This window comes from Anomalospiza imberbis, chromosome 11 (genome assembly GCF_031753505.1).
Source record: "Anomalospiza imberbis isolate Cuckoo-Finch-1a 21T00152 chromosome 11, ASM3175350v1, whole genome shotgun sequence".
Classification (NCBI taxonomy): Eukaryota; Metazoa; Chordata; class Aves; order Passeriformes; family Viduidae; genus Anomalospiza; species Anomalospiza imberbis.
Window position 1 is genome coordinate 22,335,213 of NC_089691.1, and position 20,530 is coordinate 22,355,742.

The following is a 20,530-nucleotide window of genomic DNA, read 5'->3' on the forward strand; positions in this document are numbered from 1 at the left end:
TTTCCATGTTTCATAGAGGTTCTGCTGCCTCAGAGCTCTGATTGCTTTTATTTAGTAATTGTGCTAAGATTAAAAAAATTCCTTGCTGGATGTGTTTACAAGCCAGTGAGAACTGTCAGTGTGCTCCTGAAATACATCCTGCCAGTGGGATTCTTCTCTTGAATGATCTTCAGGGCTTTTTTCAAGTTAAAGAAAGTTCTAATTGTGCCTCTGAGTGAGGGGTGGCTATTGTTCAGCCAGTGTGCTTGTCTTGCCTGGGAGCTTTATTCTTCCTGCAGTGATGAGAAATAGGGAAAAGCTGAAATAGGGAAAAGAGCTGTCACCTTCCATCAGCTTATTTTTGCATAACTTTCAGTTGTAAACTGTTGAGGTTTTGGGGAGGGGGGTTTGAAGGTTTTGTAATGAAATTTGAAGTCTCTAATCCCATCAACTCTTCCACCTTCCTTCTTGTTTCTCTACTTTTTTCAATGCTCCTTTTATTCAAATCAATAAGCAGGGCAAGTCAGGCATATTTGGCAGCAACACTTTTACTTATTGTGTTGAGTGTTCCATAAATACTATAATTTGAAGGCACATGCAAAATGGGTCCTTGTTCAGATTAAGTAATGTCACATTAGCACAGGAGCACTTCAGTCTCTGTTCTATTTTTTGGTGGAACTAAGTTACCCTTCAATTCTCTGTAACACAAATACCAATTAGCCAGGTAGGACACACTTTTATTTTCTCCCTTGGGAAGGCTTGGGCTGACAGTTGCTATAGCAACTCTACATATGTGGATTTGGGAGTTATGAGGAATTTAATGCAACATTTGTTGGAGTTTCACACTGATTGATTGTGGAGAAAACCAGGCTTTGAGGCTCCCAGGGAATGTGCCTGGGTCTGCCATGATCTGGGGCTCTCACAGGGACAGTGTGGATTGCAGCTTTTGTTTAATTTTTTTTATATAATTTTTGTTTAAAGGAGGATTCTGTTAACAGGAATTTCTTATTCAATTCGCCCATCACTTCATTATCTGCATGTTCAGATGCTGAATTTCTTAATTTTATCCAGCCTCAATTGTATCCCTGAGAACACCCTGGAATTTAGGGATCTGGCATTAGGGTTGTCCTGAGTCAAGCCTGAGCTGAAGAGCAGCTTCACCTCATTGCAGCTCAGACCTCCAGGCTGGAGCCACGAGGTCTGGAGAGCACAGGGTATTCAAGAAAATCCACTTTTGTGGAGTACTGGAGTTCCACATTTTAATTGAGGAGAAATTGGGTGTTCATTGAAATCTAGAAGCAAAATAACCAGTGGAATTTTTGGAAGGCTGATGGCCTTCACTACAAAAGTGATCCTGGCCTAGGTTTTTATCAGGTTGTATAACAGCACTGCTGAAAAGTGTATAAAAACCCTTGTGAAAACCTTTGAGTGCCTGTAGGGTTTCAATTCTAATTTCTGTAGAACTAAGCAAAAATTTTAAGCACAGCTCCTGGATAAAGTTCTCAGTAAGATTTCCTTTATTACCTTCTGCATTCATTTGGCCTCCCCAGTGGGAAGGAAGGCTGTGACCAGTCAGACCCCAGCCAAATTAAGAGGTTTTTAAGGTGTCACTGCTGCCAGTGGTTTAACCCTAAACAGGAGCTCAGGGTTTCCATCTGTGTCGTTGAAGTGCTGCAGGAATGCCAGGCTCTGGAGCTGCTGATCTCTGTGCCTGTCCTCCTCTCCCTGGTGCTCTGGGGGAGCTGTGTTTCCTGAACAGACACTCACAGACCCAGCACCACTGGCCAGGGTTGGGTTGTGGCCTCTGAGGCTCCTGGAGGAGAGAACGTCCCAGGAAATACAGGATATTCCTGGCTGGGCTGGTTCCCAGCTGAGTGCTCACTCAGGGAGTCACCAGGAGCTCTGCCACAGCTCCCTCTGCCACCAAGGCTGGAAAAGAGAAAGAAAAACAGCAAGGAAAAGTTGGTGCCTAAACTTGGGCACTTGGGATCTGTGGGTGTCCCACACCCTCACACTCAGCTGCAGCGGAGAGAGGGGCGGATTTGGCACTGGGGATGGACGTGACAGGGGTGGCTGGGGAAGGAGCCTCTGCTCTTCACAGCGGTGTCCTGAAAAAACAAGGACATTTGGGTAAGAATAGATTACCCACAGTGCTGTATTCCCAAGCCAGGGCTTTCCTGGCAAGGAGATTCCTGCCTTTGCTGGCTCCTGTCTGGGGGATCTCCCAGCCAAGCTCAGCCAGGCAATGGGAGGCTGCAGGGCTGCTGAAAATGCAGGTCTGTGTCGTGCCTGTAGTCAAGGCAGGTATTTAAAGGCAGGGAAGAGCACACGTGCACACTCTGAGTGAAATAAGGGCTGATTGGAGTAATTAGATCCTCCTCAGAAGACCATAAATTAACGGTGATTATGATTCTTGAAAGAACAGAAGCAGAAGGTACACGTAACGTTTCTCTGCTTTATCACATTTGCTGCATTGTAATGCTCCTTTAATGTTAATGTGTGCTTTTGTAGTAAAATCTAATTGCAAACACTGAGCAGGCAGAGCCCAAGGCCACAATCGTGTTCCACATAATTGCCTGGGGAGGGGGGCTCCCCCAGCCAGCAGTGCCACCAGCAGAGCCAGGCAGAGCAGGCACGGCGCTGGGCAGGGCAGAGCTGGCAGAGGCTGAACCATCGACCCACTGGGTGAAATGTTCAGCTCTTGGAGCAGGATCTTTGCCATGGAGCAGCAACAGCACACTGGGGGCTGCTGTCTGGCAGGGGAGATGGGTTCAGTTAAGCAGAAGTGACTTCATTCCTGTCCCCAGGGTGCTGCTGTCACCAGGGGCCCTTTGAAGCCTCTGAGTGGCTGCTTTGATGTCTGATGTTGGCAGTGAGGGATCTCTTTGCTGTGATAATTCCAGCCTTTTCCATTCCCAGCTGTGCTGAGGAGACAGAAAAAAAGAAATTATTTGGAAGATGGGAACATAAATGGAAGCCAGAAAGGAGAGGGCATTACAGAGGTGGAAATCACAGAATGTCCTCAGCTGGAAGGGACCCAAAGGGATCCCCCAGCCCAGCCCCTGGCCCTGCACAGACACCCCACATCCCACCCTGGCCATCCCTGGTAGCTCCTGGAGCTCTGGCAGCCTCGGGGCCGTGCCCATTCCCTGGGGAGCCTGGGCAGTGCCAGCACCCTCTGGGGATGAGCCTTTCCCAGAATCCAGCCTGAGCCTCCCTCCATGGCACTGGTGCAGCACTGGCAGCTGGACCCAGCTCCGGCTCAGGCTTCTCTGTCTCCATTGGGACCCGTTCAGCACGAGCCCCAAGTGTGGACAGTCTGTGTTGGACTGGAAGAGCAGATTTGGGAATATTTTGGTGCTTTTCCACCTGTGAGCCCGGCTGTGGCAGAGGCACCTGCCCGTGGCTCCCAGCATCACCAGCTCAGGGCAGGCCACAGCTGCCCCTGTCCCGTGCACACACATGAGGTCACTGAAGCAGAAGTGGGGAAGGAAGGTGTCTTTTCCCCCTGGAATTTCTGGTGCATACTAACTGCCTCTGGCTAAAAAGCAACACAATTTTTAAAGGAAAAAACGTGTAGGTGTTTAATGCATAGTGTTGACACATACTTTTTTTGTTCCTCTTTTTTTATTTTGGAAAATGTAGCATTGCCAGGAGGGTTTTACATCTGAAAAGCCATCTCTGCACGGGCCCCTGGCAGCCCTATCACCAGTTTTTATCTGCAGCACAAACTGACAGCCCCTCACCGGGAAATAATTGCGGCTCCGTGGAGTCCAGGGCAGTAATTACTGTGTTGATGAAACTTTTCTCTTTGCTTGCCTTGTGATACCTCTGAATGTCAAACTCACTGGGCTGACAGCATAATTTCCCCAGCAGAGCTCTTGCATCGACCATGCCACGCTGCTGGGCGGGGCTGGGCGGTTTTCCCAGTTTGCTGAATTCTTGAGGCAGCCAAGGGAAAAGCTCAGCCTTGCAAAGCCCTGTCTTGGGATTAACACTGGGCTGGGCTCGGGGCAGCCACCCTTAGGAGCTGTGGCTGTGGAGTTACAGAATAGCTCTTCAAAGTTGGTCAAGAAGGGATCAGTCACAGAGAAACTCGCTGCAGGCAGGGGAGGCTCAGTTTGAATGTCTGTGCAGTTTGTGGTCGTGGGTTTCCACAGGCATCGTGAAACCATCCTTGAGAGTGTCCAAAGCAAGTGTCAATGTGGCACCTCAGGAGGTGATGTGGGGGTGAACGTGGTCGTGCTGCTGGGTTGATGATGATTTGGAGATCCCAGAGGTGACTCTGTGGTTTTAATGAGTATTTTCAATTTCCTGGGTATGCAAGGCTTAAGGTAAGTGTATCACAAAGATGATGTGGTTTCCTAGGGGGACTGACACGTCCCTGCAACCCCGATTCTCCTCCAGTGTGCGTTTTTGAGGAGAGCCCCATTTCAGGGGCTCAGGTGGGCTGTTGTGGGGCACTCCCTGTGCCAGTCCCTGCAGGACTGTCCCCTGTAGGGTCAGCCAGAGGACAGGGGGCTCTGCTGGGGCTGGGGGATGGAGCTCAGGGCGAGTTTTGCTGCAGAAAGCCTCGGCTCCCTTTGCTGCTGCTTTGTTTGGAGCAGAGTTCATCACCCTGCAGAGCATCCCGGAGCTCTGGTGCCAGCCCAGCCCGATTTGAGAGAGCAGAGCACAGCCAAGCTCTGCCCCTCTGTTGTACAAACACAATCTGGTATTTGGAGGCAGAAATAGTGGCTGCTGATTCTGAGCTCATCAGCAACAAAGCCAAGCCGGGGAGGGCTCCTTCAGTACAATGGGAGTTATGCAGATGTTTCTCAATTTTCTTGCTGAACGTGGATGCTGGAGTCAGGGTTTGGTTTGATCCAGGCTTTCAGCAGCAAGAATTGGTCCTTGAGCACTTCTGTCCTCTCCTTTGAGTGGATGATGAAACCAGCCTGCAAAGGGCCCCAAGTGAAGTAGCCCCTGCAGAAGGAGCATCCTTTGTGGCTGGGCTGGCAGCTGGAGTGGAGATTTCCTTCTGTTTGTTTTAGAATAAACAGGAACAAAATGGAAGGAGCAAGGAAAACTGCCAGGAGAGGAGCAGGAAGGGCCAGGGAAAGTCTTGCTTGGAGAGAGCTCGTGGGATGGGTGTGACAGTGACTTCCCAGGGGCACTGCCAGGGCACCATCCTGCTCCAAACCGCTGTGGGGGAAGAGAACATTCAGCCTTGGAGTCAGCAATTCATGGAATATTCATGGGTTGGGTTGGAAGGGTCTTAAAGCCCATCCAGTGCCACCCCTGCCGTGGCAGAGACACCTCCCACTGTCCCAGGTGCTCCCAGCCCCAGTGCCCAGCCTGGCCTTGGGCACTGCCAGGGATCCAGGGGCAGCCCCAGCTGCTCTGGGCACCTGTGCCAGGGCTGCCCACCCTCACAGGAAGAATTTCTTCCTGATATCTAATCTAAACCTTTCAGCCAAAAGTTTCTTCCAAAATCAGTGAAAAATGCCGAATTGCAGGCACTGGTAAGGAATCTCCTCTGCACAAAGCAGGGCCTCTGTGGATCCTGGAGAGAGACCTGTGGGAGATGCTCTGACACAAACATCAGCTCCTTTGTGCACAGCACAGCTGAACACAGCTGCCTTTGCAGGGGGAGAAAAGAGCTGCTCTGCAAAGACCATCTCCAGTCTAGCAAGGCCAGTCCAATGCACAGCAAAAGGTAGGATTCTCTATACATAAGAGATGGATGCAAAAATATTGACTTGCAGGATTTATTTGTTGTTTTAAGTGGTTTAAGCAGGCATGTAATAATAACATAAATAGAAACCATCATGCTCAGTCATAGAAATTGCCTCACATTTTGTCTTTGAGGCAGAAGGTTAAAGAGAAACAGCAATAAATTCTTGTAGACTAAATCAAAGAATTTGCGTCCCAACCCTACCATGTCAAAAGTGATTTGGGGAGTGTTTATATTTCTGCAGTAACAGCTTTTCCTGCACTGTTAATTGCTCATTAAACACCATCCATTCAGTCTTTAACTGCCTTTGCCACAGCAGGGAAAGCTGAGGTTTAGCCCTGCCCAGTCTCACGGTTTCACCACTGAAAAATAATGTTTGTATTGTAAATTGAATAACTCGAGTGTTCACAAGCTCCGAGTTGGCCTTACCTCTAGAGACACTTATTTAAGAGAGTGCAGAGGGAGTAGGAGGACAAAACATGCGATGAACAATATGCTCTCATCTTCCTCTTGTTCCCCCTGATTTACATCTCCAGCATCAGAGCAGCCTGTAATGTTTAATGGAGATAATTAAATATCATTTGCAGACAAGATAGCTCTTTGTAGTAGGGGAGCAGATCCTGCTGAACAACGGAGCTAGCAGCAGTAATTCACCAGTGAGCTGGAGAGGAGATGCACTGGGAAGCTCTGCAGACTCTGGTAGGTGGTGGGAAGGAAAAGCAATGGAAATCAATTCCTTTAGCCAAGGTGCTTAAACGTGATTAGAGCTGAAGAAAGTCTTGTGAAAACTGGTATTAGGGAGTAGTTAAGATTTATTCTGGTGCCTTAATTGGAGGACCAAGGAAGTCAAGTGATTTGATTCTCCAGAACTTGGGAATCAATGTTGCTTTAGCAGGTTTTATTGACTGGAAGATGAACTCTGATAGCGACTGGAGATAAGGAAGGGAGGTCCAGGCCTGCAGATGTCCCCTGGTGCAGAGCGACCGAGCCCTGCCTGGGCTGGCTCTGGTCAGCATTTCCTGGGGCACAGCCCGGCCTGGCCTGGCCTGGCCTGGCTGTGTGTCCAGCAGGGTCTGGGGCTCGGGGGCTGCCCGGAGCCCAGCCCGTGGCCCCGGGCTTGGGAGGCGATGGCTGAAACAGCATGGACTGGGTCAGGTCCCAAAACAAACAGCATGGACTGGGTCAGGTCCCAAAACAAACAGCATGGACTGGGGCAGGTCCCAAAACAAACAGCATGGACTGGGGCAGGTCCCAAAACAGCATGGACCAAATCAGGTCCCTGCAGAGTGGCTTGGCTCAGCTCAACTGGGCTGGGTTCTGCTCAGTTCAGCTCAGCTTGGAGCAGAACCCCAGCTCGACAGATGCTCTCTGTCCCAGCCCAGCTCAGAGCAGAACCCCAGCTTGAAGGATGCTCTCTGTCCCAGCTCAGATCAGATCAGAACCCCAGCTCGATGGATGCTCTCTGTCCCAGCTCAGAGCAGATCAGAACCCCAGCTCGACGGATGCTCTCTGTCCCAGCTCAGAGCAGAACCCCGGCTCGACGGATGCTCTCTGTCCCAGCTCAGAGCAGAACCCCGGCTCGACAGATGCTCTCTGTCCCAGCCCAGCTCAGATCGGAGCCGAACCCCAGCTTGACGGATGCTCTCTGTCCCAGCTCAGAGCAGAACCCCGGCTCGATGGATGCTCTCTGTCCCAGCTCAGAGCAGAACCCCAGCTCGATGGATGCTCTCTGTCCCAGCTCAGAGCAGAACCCCAGCTCGATGGATGCTCTCTGTCCCAGCTCAGATCAGATCAGAACCCCAGCTCGACGGATGCTCTCTGTCCCAGCCCAGCTCGATGGATGCTCTCTGTCCCAGCTCAGAGCAGAACCCCAGCTCGATGGATGCTCTCTGTCCCAGCTCAGATCAGATCAGAACCCCAGCTCGACGGATGCTCTCTGTCCCAGCCCAGCTCGATGGATGCTCTCTGTCCCAGATCTGATCAGAACCCCAGCTCGACGGATGCTCTCTGTCCCAGCTCAGAGCAGATCAGAACCCCAGCTCGATGGATGCTCTCTGTCCCAGCTCAGAGCAGAACCCCGGCTCGATGGATGCTCTCTGTCCCAGCTCAGAGCAGAACCCCGGCTCGATGGATGCTCTCTGTCCCAGCTCAGAGCAGAACCCCGGCTCGATGGATGCTCTCTGTCCCAGCTCAGAACAGAACCCCAGCTCGACAGATGCTCTCTGTCCCAGCTCAGATCAGATCAGAACCCCAGCTGGACGGATGCTCTCTGTCCCAGCCCAGAGCAGAACCCCGGCTCGATGGATGCTCTCTGTCCCAGCTCAGAGCAGAACCCCAGCTCGACGGATGCTCTCTGTCCCAGCTCAGAGCAGAACCCCGGCTCGATGGATGCTCTCTGGCCCAGCCCAGTTCAGAGCAGAACCCCGGCTCGATGCTCTCTGGCCCAGCGCTGGCAGCAGGTTGTCCCAAATGCAGTTTGTGTTCGCAGGCTCCTGGATGCTCCATCCTGCAGGATGAGGGGCTGCAGCTGCTGCGGCTCTGCCGTGCAACAGGGCAGCAGAGGGCTCTGGGGAAGGGTCACAGCTCTGGAGGCACCAATAACCAGGCTCTGCTTTTTTATCCTGTTCAAACTTGCCTAATCAGTTACAGATTCACATGCGTGTCTGCGGCTCGTTAACTTCTGTCAGGCCACGCGTGAGTTAAACACGTGAGCTGATTTGGGCGTAAAACTCGGGTTTTTCTCCCCAGGTTGCTCTCAGTGTGAGCGCCCCAAATGAAGCTGCTGACAGGGAGCTCTGAAGGACTGGCAGTGAACTGCGGTGTTACCTCGGGGGCTGACTGACTGGCGTGTGGGAGGGGATTCGGAGTGAACTCGGAGCTGGTAATGAGGAGCGGGAGCTGCGCTGGGGACGGGATCACCTCGGCCGACCGCGCTGCAGAATGCTGGGGGTACTGCTGGAAATTGTCACCGCAGCGGCACATCTGAGATCGAGATCTGGTTTATTCTTGCAATAAAAAGGCAGTGCTAGATAATTAAGAGAGAAGCGCTTCCCTGATGCTCTGGCTTAGCGTTGATGCACACGGGTACCTCCCAAAGATACGGGGGGATTGTGGAACGCCTGGAATTTGGCAGGTCCTAAAACGATAGACTTTTTGTAATTAAATCTCATTTAAATGAGCACCTAAATGATCTTGTATTTTGTGGGATTACCCATTCCCAGTTTAGCATGACAATAACCGCCCATCTGCGTGTCCGGAGGCCGAGGATTGCGCGGAGCCGGGGTAGGAATTAGGATGCACTGGGCAGTTGCCATGGCAACGCTGTTCTAATTGTGACACATCAGCAGCAACAGGAATTGGCTGGCTCCAGTCACTGAGTTAATTAAATGCAACCTGGCACCTCTCGGAAGGAATAACGGAGAGGAGGAACAGCTCCGGTGCCCGGAGACAATCCCAAAGCCTGCCCTGCTCCCGCGGTCTCTCCTGCCCGGTGCTCTCCCGTGGGATGAGCGACGAGGAGGGGCCAGGGCCGCAGGGGAGAGGGGCTGGCACAAAGCTGGCTGTGACACAGAGCCTCGCAAAGGGCACTTTCACCGAGGGAAATGCTGCTGATTGCTGGCAGAGCTTGAGGGTGAGCTGCTGGGGTTCATCGTTCCTGCAGGGGCACCTGAGCAGCCGTGTGTGGGTCCAGCCCGTGTGGGGCTTCAGCTGCTGCCCACACCCCGTGTCTGACCATTCTTTTATTATTGTTTCGACATTTAAATCGCTTTTCTTTAATACAAGGAGTTATTTTCCTTGTGCCAGCGTTTGAACTGCTAAGGATGGCTGGTCAGGAGCAAAGGCTTTGCTGCCTTATCCAGGAATGTTCCATTCTTTCAGCAGCTCTACCACACTCCCTGTTCACTTTCATCTTTCAGAAAATGATATCGTTTTCTTAGAATAGTTTGAGTTGAGAGGGACCCTAAATCCCACCCAGTGCCACCCCTGCCAGGGCAGGGACACCTCCCACTGTCCCAGGTGCTCCCAGCCCCAGTGTCCAGCCTGGCCTTGGGCACTGCCAGGGATCCAGGGGAGCCCCAGCTGCTCTGGGCATGCTAATAAATAAAGACATGAATAAATAACCCAGTTATTTGAATAACTGAATTGCTGACTGCTCTGGGTTCTTGACTGCAGCCTTTAGTCCCCCAGCACAGTGCCCAGCACTGTGGTGCCAGAGGATGTCCAGCCATAACAAGTTTTTTCTAAGTAGCCAAAGGAATATGTAAATGCTCTGGCTTAACTAATAATTACATTATCATTTCAAGAGTCACTGAAAAAATGGCTTGCTTCATATATGTATATTTGTCAGTGTTCCTTATTGCCAGTGCTCTACTCCAAGGTCTTTAAAGAGAAGTAATAAGTGTAGGATTATCCTTTCCCTCTCCCCCCATCCTGCACTGACACTGGCTTGCACTTCAAATTCCCCTGAAGGTCTCCAAGCAGAATTAGATCTTACTTGGTATGCAAATATATGGAATAGATTCTCAATATGGGCCTGGGTCAGACTTCACTGACATTGAAAGATTGCAGCTGACTTTTTGGGATTTGTAGCACTGGGGGAACTGAAGTGACCACAGTCAGGGCTGGGGCACGGCCAGGGCTGGGGCCATCGGTCACCTCTTGGGCATTGGGTGGGCAAGGAATGTTTTGTGGGATTGGTTTGAGGTTCTGCACGCTGGTTGAGCTGGGAATATACTGGAATATACTGGAAATCTGTATAAAGGGCAGTGGTGGGGGGACCCTCCCTGGACGTGGCACTCGGGGCTCTGGTGTGGGTGACCAGGCAGGGATCAGCCAAAGGCTGATCTTGGAGGTCTTTGCCAACCTCGGTGATTGTGTGACTCAGCACCCCCAGGGAAGGGCTGGATGGAGGCTCCCTCCCCTCAGTCTGCTCTGAGGGAGCCATAAAGGAGGCATGTAGTAAAATGTGGTGAGCCCTGGATGCAGGAAGAAATGATGATGTCTGCTCCAGATCAGAAGGATAGCTTTATTAAACTACACTATATTATAATAATATACTATTTAAAGAGATACTATCCTATTCTACACACTTACTTCTTACTTCCCTAACTAACTACAAACTCATGACTCTGCTGAGAGCCCGAGCCACAGCTGGGTCCCACTGGTCACTGACCCCAAACAACCTTCACCAGAATCCAACCCAGCCATCACTGCAGGTGAACAATCTCCACACCACATTCCACATGGGGAAAACAGAGGAGCAGAGATAAAGATTGTTTTCTCTTCTTCTCTCTGTGCTTCTCCTGAGAGACAGAATTGTGTCTCTCTGTCCAGAGAATGGGAATGTCAGAGAGGGGCACAGGTTGCACATGAAGTACCTGCTCCCAGAAATGAGCTCCCTGGAGTGGCCAAACCAAGAGGAGGTTGGGTGAGTTTGGCAGCAACCATCCCCAGCTGGTGACAGCAGTGACTCCCCAGGGCTGTGTCCTGGCAGCTCTCACTGCAGTGCCCCAGGGCCCAGCTGCACACACCCAAGGCGTGAGAGTGAGCAAGCTGCGGGGTCACAGTGGTGTGGTCAGTGAAGAACTGGCACCCAGCTGTGCGGGGAAATAAGTTTTGTTCTTCTGGGAAGGCCAGAGGATTTCATTTTGGATGGGGGAAGGTTTGGGGTGAGATTTTGTGAGCCTCATATGCAGGAGATGGAGGACGTTCAGTTGCTGAAGCAAGTGGAGGCAAAGGGAATTTATTAACTGGAGTGTCTCAGAAAAAGAGCAGTTTGATCTCAGGGAAAGCCTTCCAAGTGGGCCAGACTGGCTGTGTATAAATCAAGCATTCATATGGCTGGGTCAGGGGAGGCAGAACTGGAGTGAAAGGACAGAAAAAAGGTGTTGAAGCCTGTTCTGTAAGATGAACCTTCTGTGGAGATCTCTGCTCCTGTCAGGGGCACGGCCTGGGCCAAGATACCTGGGTGCTCATCCTGGCAGGGCTGCAGATGGACGGCTCAGGAGACCCTGAGTGGGGTCAGATTACAGCTGGCTGATTACAGCTCAGATTGAAGCCCAGTCAGGGCAGGAGAAACCCTGTCCTGGGGCTGCCTTGCACTGCTGGCCTGGGTCAGCCCTCTTGTGAGGCCGGCTTGAGGCTTGACTTGATCCTTTTGCTTTGTTTTCTCAGCATTAGCTTACTGTGTGTGACTGGGGAACTCTTAACAGTGCTTGTATTTATTCTGGATTTTGGATTTAATTTTGCAAGGCCTGAATACCTGAAGTGAGAGGGCTGCTTGCTGTCCTAATATGAGGCTGTGTGATTTACTGAGCAGTAAAACAAAACTGCAACCCCCCAGACTGGTTAAAGAGCCCGAGTGGAGAGAGAAGCATCAGGGCTTCTGTGCCTCTCCTCTCCAGGCTGTGAATAACGCCGGCAGTGTTTTTCAGTGCTGGCAAGGCAAAGCTGCAGCTCCCAGAGCTGCACTCTCAGAGTTCCCATTGCCATGACGACCTGGGCACATCCAGGAGCTGCTCCAGGAGCTGCTCTGGCTGAGCCCGTCCTGGCACTGAGCCCCCTGTGCCTCCCCCACCCCAGGATCTCACCCTCCCACACCCACGGGGTCCCTGGGGGTGCAGAGCCGGGCTGAGAGCCACAGCAGCTCCTGCTGCTGGCTTCCATCCTGCTGTTCCTCAGAGGAGGAGTCCTTGTGCTTGAGATGCTCCCAGCCTTGCCTTCCTCCTGCAGCTTCCTCAGGGCCCCGTGCAGAGGAGGGCAGAGCAGTGTCCGGTCCCTGCCCTGGATCCCTGGAGCTTACAGGAGCTGTGGATCCCTGGAGCTTGCAGCTCTGAGTTTGGAATACCAGAGTCAGCTCCTCCCCAGTGTGCCCCCAGCCCTGCCCCTGCCATGGGAAGCCATTCCCCCTTGTCCTGGTGCATGTTCTTCCCCACACTGTGGGGGTTTTTACTCCAGGGAAAGGCACCTCCAGTGTGGGAAGACAGAGGAACCTAAAAGTTGCTGCAGGTTTTCCAGGGAAACCCAAACATCACTGCAGGTTCTCCTGACTTGAGCACTAAATGCCAGCACCTCCTTTGCTCTGATGGAGCCTTCCTGAAGAACATGGAATTCCTTACCCTGGTGGTCAGAGAGGTTCACCTGAACACATGATCAGCATCTGAAGGTGGGTTTTTTTTAAAAATACCTTTCTATTCTTCGGGATTCTCTGACTATTTCTTAGCTCCATGTATCCCAGATGACTGCAGAGTGAAATTCCAGAGCCCTGGGTGGTTTCTCAGCGTGCAGATTCTTCAGAACTGATTTATTGCACATGACCATTTCAGGAGGCCATCCCATTTTGAGCTGCCCATTTCCTTGCCCACCTGTGTGTTTGCTTACACACACATTACCCTGCACTTTGTTTGCCTCTTTATAATCAATACCTTCCACTGATATTCCTCATGCTCATTCCTCCATCTCAGGTAAATGGAGTTGTCTTAAAATCGTTTGACCTGAGTTTATTTTCTGTTCTGGAATGCCTTATTAATAGTTTAAGAAAACTGGGAGAGAGCTTGGCCTGGTGTTCACTGTGCAGCTGTTTGGTAAGGAAGGAGTCTGTGTGTGTGTGGGGAGGCTGCCTGGGCTCCGTCCTTAAAAGCAATATTTGATCCTGGGAATATTTCTGGGAAGTTCAGGGCCCAGCCAGGACTTTCTGCTGTGCTGGATGGCCATGGTCAATCTCATGGAATGCTTTAGAAGCTTCCACAGCTCCTCTCTGGAAACCGGGGATGGGGATTTGGGCGTTTGCAGGTGTTGGTGATTGCAGGGCTCGGAGAAATCTGGTCCAGTGGGGACATTGTGTGTCCCTGGGGACATGGTGTGCCCCAGGAGCCACCCCTGTGCCAGTCCCAGCACTGTGCAGTGCCCACCATCCTGCAGAGACCCAGCCCTGGGGTCCCACGTTATTTTCCTCAAAATCTCAAACTGGGGGTTGCAGGGTTGGTTTTTTCTCCTTTTACATTGAATTATTCAACAGCTGAAGTGAGTAAAATTAAAGATTTCTAGACTGGTGACGTTTGGAATATAAGAAGGATAGCAAAATCTGTTTCATTTGAACTCTAATCTCTGGTCATGTATAAAATGAATAAAATGCAATAAGTGTGGAGAAATATGATTTACAACAGCAGCCAGAGTCTGGCTCTGAATACCCGAAAATGCCAAGATTGTGTGTCAGTCAATTTAGCAGTGCAGTGGTGAGGGGGAGCTATGAAATGAAGGCTTGCTCTTTTTCCTTTCCTTTTTTTTTTTTTGTTTTTTGTTTTTTTGTTTTTTGGAAGAAGTGGCAGATGAAGAATTATTTCTAGCTCAAAAAAGCCAAGTGCTCAGCCCGTGAGAGAGGGAAAAGCCATTATTTTAATAATAGAAGTGGAGGATGTACATTACTCGTGCTGCACTTTGTGTTTGTCTCTTTTAGTGATGTGTAACTTATTTTAGAGCTATGATCACAAACAGGAATGCCAAGCAAGAGATGGCAGACAGTTCTGAGGATTGATAATGGGGTTTCTGGAGCTCTTCCCTCTGGCTGTGCCTGAAATCCAGCCCAGCCCCGCTGTGACTGAGATGTCTGGGTGAGCCAGCAGCAGGGCTGCGAGGTGGCAGGACAGCCCTGCTGTGGGCACACGTGCACTGGGAGCAGCCCTTGGCTGATCCTGATCCACTGCAGGCTCTGTCCATCCCCTGGGGACGTGTGGGAAGGACAGGCAGCAGAGGGGCGTGCAGCTGTTGCTGTCCCCCTGTGTCCCCAGCTAGGCCAGGGATCACAGCCCATCCCTGCCCCGTGGGGACCCCCGTGGGGCCCAGGACCCTCGCCCCAGCAGGGACAGCAGGCTGCAGAGCTCAGTGCCAGGCACAGAGCAGCAGGAGGACCCAGGGGAGGCAGAACTTCTCCTGCCCAGTGCTGGGGATGCACAGAGCTCGCTGCAAACCTCCCTGTCCTGGCAGGGTCCCTTCTCCTGCACATTCCTGACTCTGCCCAGTTTCTGTCCAAGGACAGGGAATGCCAGGGAGGCACCAGCTCCAAACACCTCCAGTCCTCTGTTGGCCTGAGCCAGGGCCAGCCCTGTCCTTTTCTTGGTAAGCAATTCCCAAGTGACTCCAAGCAGCTCCTGGGCACCTTTGTTGTCTCTGAACCTGCCACAGAAAGGCAAGGCAGCTCTTCCTGCAGCAGAGGAACCTGCTGAGCGTTGGCTGTGTGACCCGTGTGACTTGTGGGATTACCTCTGACACTGCTTCAGTTCCTCTCTCAGCCATCAGCTGCTGTTTGAAAGCAGCACTTGCTTTTTTCCATTGCTGCTCTGTCCAATTATCTGGCTAATTTAATTTCCTTCCAGATAAGCTGTAAGAGCTTCTCTCGCAGGCTGGAGGGACAAAATTCCTCCTCTCTGCATCTGCATCAGAACTCTCAGAGCAAGTGCTTCAGCATTTGCTATTTTGTATTATCACACAAGTTATAGATATAACCCATGAATGTTTATTTTTATCATGCAAATTTCTTGCATAAGGAGGTTCCTAATATAAGGGAACAAGCTGTATTAAATATTTAGCTGGAATAACTGAGATATTTAAAATACAGACATTCACTTCAACTCTCCTCCACACGTTTGCCTGTGAACCACAAGCTGAAACTCGATGTGCTGGGTGCTCTTGGGACGTGGAAATGAATAGTGGCTCTGACAAGGTGACATCAGGAGAAGCAGTTTCAGCGAGCAGGCACTGGGAATTGGGAATTTGTCCTTTTAGTCCTGTTCGCTCCGTGCTGGCTGCCTTTGAGGGTGGCCCCTGCAGGTGGGACTCCCTGGGAATACTGAGGAGTGAGTTTTCCTGTGGATGGCTGAGCCTCCTGCTGCCAGGAACATGCTGGGACAGGATCCCTCACAGCATCCCTGGCTCTGGAATGCTGCCACAGAGGCTGGGACATGATTCTGCCCTCAGCAAGTTGGTCTTTTAGATGCTTCTATTTGAGGAATTCTCATTTTGTTGGCATAAATTGTTATTGGGAATTAGGAATTGTTCCCTGGCAGGGTGGGCAGCCCTGGCACAGGTGCCCAGAGCAGCTGGGGCTGCCCCTGGATCCCTGGCAGTGCCCAAGGCCAGGCTGGACACTGGGGCTGGGAGCACCTGGGACAGTGGGAGGTGTCCCTGCCATGGCAGGGGTGGCACTGGGTGGGATTTAGGGTCCCTCCCCCCAAAGCACTCCGGGATTCTGGGATGTGCAGCCCATTCCCTGAACCTGGCATGGGGCACTGGGGTTCTCTGGGCACCCAAGCACTGCCAGGCTGCACAGCAAGCAACATTTTCTGACACTGAAACCCCATCCCAGCCTTCAGTGTCACCTCTGTTGAATTGCCAAGCACAGAATTTCTAGTGAAATGCTGGGACTGGTTCCCTGCCATCCCACAGCCACCCCACAAAGGCTCTCTGTGCCTGCCTTGCTATTTCTGCTGTAATAGCTGTGATCAGCACAACTCCTGCGATTTGTTTGTAGATCAGATTTGTTTATAGACCTTGGCACTTGTACGACTTCCCCAGCACCTGCATTCCCTCAGGGCTGCTGTCCCACCTGGCCCTGGGTGCTTGCTGGGGGCTTGCTGGCACCTCAGCAGGGGAACTGGTTGTGTTCCATGGACCGCTTTATCGGTCCCTAAACGGCCTTTGTGCCTGCCCACCAAATCTTGCTGTTCCTGGACAGTTTGCAGATTTTGTTCACTGATTCCCATGGGGCAGCCTGCTTGTTTTTCACAGGTGCCAATGGTTCTCTGACCAGGAGGGTTTGTTGTGCTAACTGCTTTCATCCTTAGGATTCTTCACTGCTGGCTTGGCTAGAGCAGCAGGGCCCAAACCATATTTTGTAACATCCCTGCCTGCGTGCACCGCGTGCTGGCACGCGCAGGTGGGTTTGGGGCTCCCAGCGAGGGTCCAGAGCTCCTGAAGGAGGGGGCAGTGCCCTCTGCCACCCCTTGCACACCGAAATGCCCGAGGGCACATTTGCATTCAGGTCCTTTCAGTCCCGTGGTTTTGCAAACACATAGCGCAGGGGAAGCTAATTTTAATTTTTATTAAAAAGTGTTTCTCATTCTTATATTTGCACAACATAATGTAGAGAATGAGATAGAATCTCCAGATGACCTGGAAAAGCCTTCTGGGAGATTTATAAACCATCTACTTCATCTGTAAGAACATTTGTTTTAATTCCCATATAAAAGTGAGATAAATTGGCTTGTAATAGCACGAGTCCAAAAATATCTCAAGTTACCACTTTATTTCCATATTGCAACATAACACAATTCAGTGCATAATTAGAAAGCTGAATTAGAGAAGAGGAGCAGTTGCTCTTGATTAGACTGAAGGCAGAGCTTTAGCCTGCAAAAAGGGTTTCTGACTCCTAAAGGGACTTTTCAAAGCTCTGCAGCTCTGAGTTAAGTTGTTCTATAAACTGTAAGTTCAGTTCTTCTGGCCCAGCAGCTGGAAATCTCCCCTGGGTTGGCAGAGACAGAGGCCTGATCCTGCAGTGCTTTGCTTCCCAGAGAAATCACAGTTCGTGCAAAACTAGCCATTGATGTATTTTGTTCTATAAAAATTGCCCGTTATTAGATGTGTGTATTCCAGACCAGTCCAATTTTCTCTCAAGGTTTGGAAGGCAATTTTTGTGATTTGCATGAATAAAGCAAGAATCTGGAAAACATAAAAATCTAAAATTCAAATGGAAATCACTTATGTAGAAGCAGTGATAAAATCTAGGTGCTTTTGCATGTGAATGATGTCCTCGGGGTTGGGTTTTCTCCAGTGCCTGCTTCAAAGTCGCTGCATTTGCAATGCAGTGGGTGAAATTAAAATCTGTCAAAAGTCAGAGTCTGCTTGAGAGAGAAGGAGATTTGAGCGAGGGCAACCCTTCAGAAGGGTTTGTCCCTCTGTCCTAGCAGCTGTGGCTTCAAACCCTCCAGGGGATGGTCCTGGAACACCAACACCTGACTGGTTTTAGAAAGCTTGGATTTCCTCTGGCAACACTTCCAGTCATGGGATGGGACCCTAAATCCCACCCAGTGCCCCCCTGCCATGGCAGGGACACCTCCCCCTGTCCCAGGTGCTCCCAGCCCCAGTGTCCAGCCTGGCCTTGGGCACTGCCAGGGATCCAGGGGCAGCCCCAGCTGCTCTGGGCACCCTGTGCCAGGGCTGCCCACCGTGCCAGGGAACAATTCCTAATTCCCAATATCCCTTCCATCCCTGCCCTCTGGCAGTGGGAGCCATCCCCTGTCCCCTGTCCCTCCAGCCCTGGTAAATGCCCTCTCCAGTTTCCTGTAGCTCCTTCAGGCCCTGCAAGGCCACAGCTGTGTCACCCCAGAGCAGAATAAGCTCGGTCCCAGTTCTCATTCGTGTCAAGTTCGAGCATCTCTCACTAAATCTGCATCTTAATTTCTTAATTTAATCTCAGGTTTGGGAGCTGCCAGGTTCAGCAGCCAGCTGTAAAAGGCACGCATGAGTTATTAGAGTCCCATTGTCAGTTAAATCTGATCCTTTGTACTTTAAGTCACCCATTTGCATTCATCTAAAATGCTTCCCCAGAATTTATCAGAAGAAGTGAAATAAGAAATGAAATAGTTTCACGTAAACTGCATTTTTATGTCTGACTGGTAAAACCACAAAGCAGAGATAAAACACATAAAACTGAGGCTCTGCATAATAAGCATATCTATTAGTTTCCCTTATCTTTAGGCTGCTCCCATTTGTCATGAGAGCTTTGTGTGTCACTCATCCCTCCTTGTTCTACAAACGGCTCTTTTCTCCCTCCCTTTTATCTCCCATCAGCATTTGCAAGGTGGGAACTCTGGTGAGGTGCTGCCCAAGACCCCTTTGATTAAATAATCATCTCACCTTCAACCCCTTTCCAGCAGGAAAAAGAAAAGCCAGTTCCTGAGCTGCTGCTGCTCTGCTGGGGCAGCCTTTGCAGCAGCCCAGGCTGAAGGGGGAAGTGCTGGATCAAAAGGTGCCCAGGGTGAGGCAGCTCCCAGTCAGGCCAGTTCCCCACTGGGGCAGCCCCCGGGGCACAGCAGCTGTGCAGAGTGCCCCTAATTACGAATAAAACAATTAAACGTCTTGGGGGTACCCCTGCGTGCCACCTGCAGGGGCAGCCCCAGTGTCTGGGGACATTTGCAGGAGCTGGAGGCTCTGCCCACTGCCCCAGCGGTGGCTGCAGGACACCGTGAGGGCAAGGCTGGAGACCTTTGTCCTGCTCTCAGAGCAGAAGTTCAGACTGATGGGCACTGAGTGGGAGGAGAAGAGGAGAGAGTGTTCTGAATAACCCCCCTCAGTGTGTGATGCTTTCCCCATCTCTCTGGATTTCCTGGATATTGAATTTCTGAAGAGGATCTGCAGAGATGCTGCTGCCTCTTCAGCTCCCTCACACCTGTGTTGTGCTGTCTCTGTGCCTTTTAATTGTGCTGAATCCTCTGAAGTCGTGAGAATTGTTCTGGATTATCTGTTATGTGCATCCTCTGAAAAGACAGTTTTTAAAAAAAGGTGGTGAAAAAGGCTTTTCTACCCCTGTATATTTGCAGAGTACATTTTTAAATCCCTGTGGTTTATTTGAATAATCTCAGTACCCGTTCTCTAACTCGAAAATATTTTTTCACAATAATGAGCACAGCTGAGTGCCACGAGCAGAAATTGTTGTGTATTCTCTGCGAAGTTATTTCAGTGAATTGTAGAGAATTAAAGGACGGTAAAAACAAGAAAATCCCACCTTCCTCAGTGTTTCTAAAGTCACCTGTGTCATTATAGCTTCTGTTGTATAACTTACAGCTCAGCCAAACCCTAGTTTGTCTCGGAATTATTTCAGTCCAAATCGGACCTGCGCTCTAACCGAATGAGCCAGAGCTGTGCCATAACTTGCTGTGGGAGCTGTGTTCGGGCCACTGGAAGCCTCGGGCACTGCGGCTGTTGGTGGATCAGGCAGGGCATTTCGTGGGACATCACGGTGGCTGCAGGGCAAAGGTCTCAGCTCGCACATCTGCACTGCAAGCTGGTTAAAAATCGGTGTGAAATGGGGATGTGTGTGTGTGAACTGCTGCAGCCTGGCCAGGTGGCGTGTAACGAGCAAACTGGTTAAAAATTCCTTTACAGTGGGTGTTTGTGTGTGAGGCACCGCAGGCTGGCCCGGCCCGATGTGTAATGTGTGCAAATCGGATAAAAATCCCTCTCCAGTAGGTATTTGTGTCTGAACTGCTGCAGCCTGGCCAGGCCCGATGTGTAACACAGGCAGACTGGTTAAAAATGACTTTACAGTGGGTATTTATGTTTGAACTGCTGCAGCTCCACCCATGGTGTGTGACACACCCAGACAGGTTAAAATCCCTTTCCAGCAGGTGTTTATGTGTGTGACACACCCAGACAGGTTAAAAATCCCTTTCCAGGGGATATTTATGTGTGTGTGAGGAGCTGCAGCCCCACCCGTGGTGTGTGACACATGCAGACAGGTTAAAATCCCTTTCCAGCAGGTGTTTATGTGTGTGACACACCCAGACAGGTTAAAATCCCTTTCCAGGGGATATTTATGTGTGTGTGAGGAGCTGCAGCCCCACCCGTGGTGTGTGACACACCCAGACAGGTTTAAATCCCTTTCCAGGAGACATTTATGTGTGTGACACATGCAGACAGGCTAAAATCCCTTTCCAGGGGATATTTATGTGTGTGACACACCCAGACAGGTTAAAATCCCTTTCCAGGGGATATTTATGTGTGTGACACATGCAGACAGGCTAAAATCCCTTTCCAGGGGATATTTATGTGTGTGTGAGGAGC

At 50.9% G+C, this 20,530-nt stretch overlaps 1 protein-coding gene across 3 annotated transcripts in view; it reads left to right on the plus strand.

Annotated features, from left to right (window-relative positions):
* The window catches only part of GRM7 (glutamate metabotropic receptor 7), a 217,072-nt gene that overhangs the window by 174,426 nt on the left and 22,116 nt on the right, over positions 1 to 20,530 (plus strand). The gene's annotated exons all lie outside the window — the stretch shown is intronic.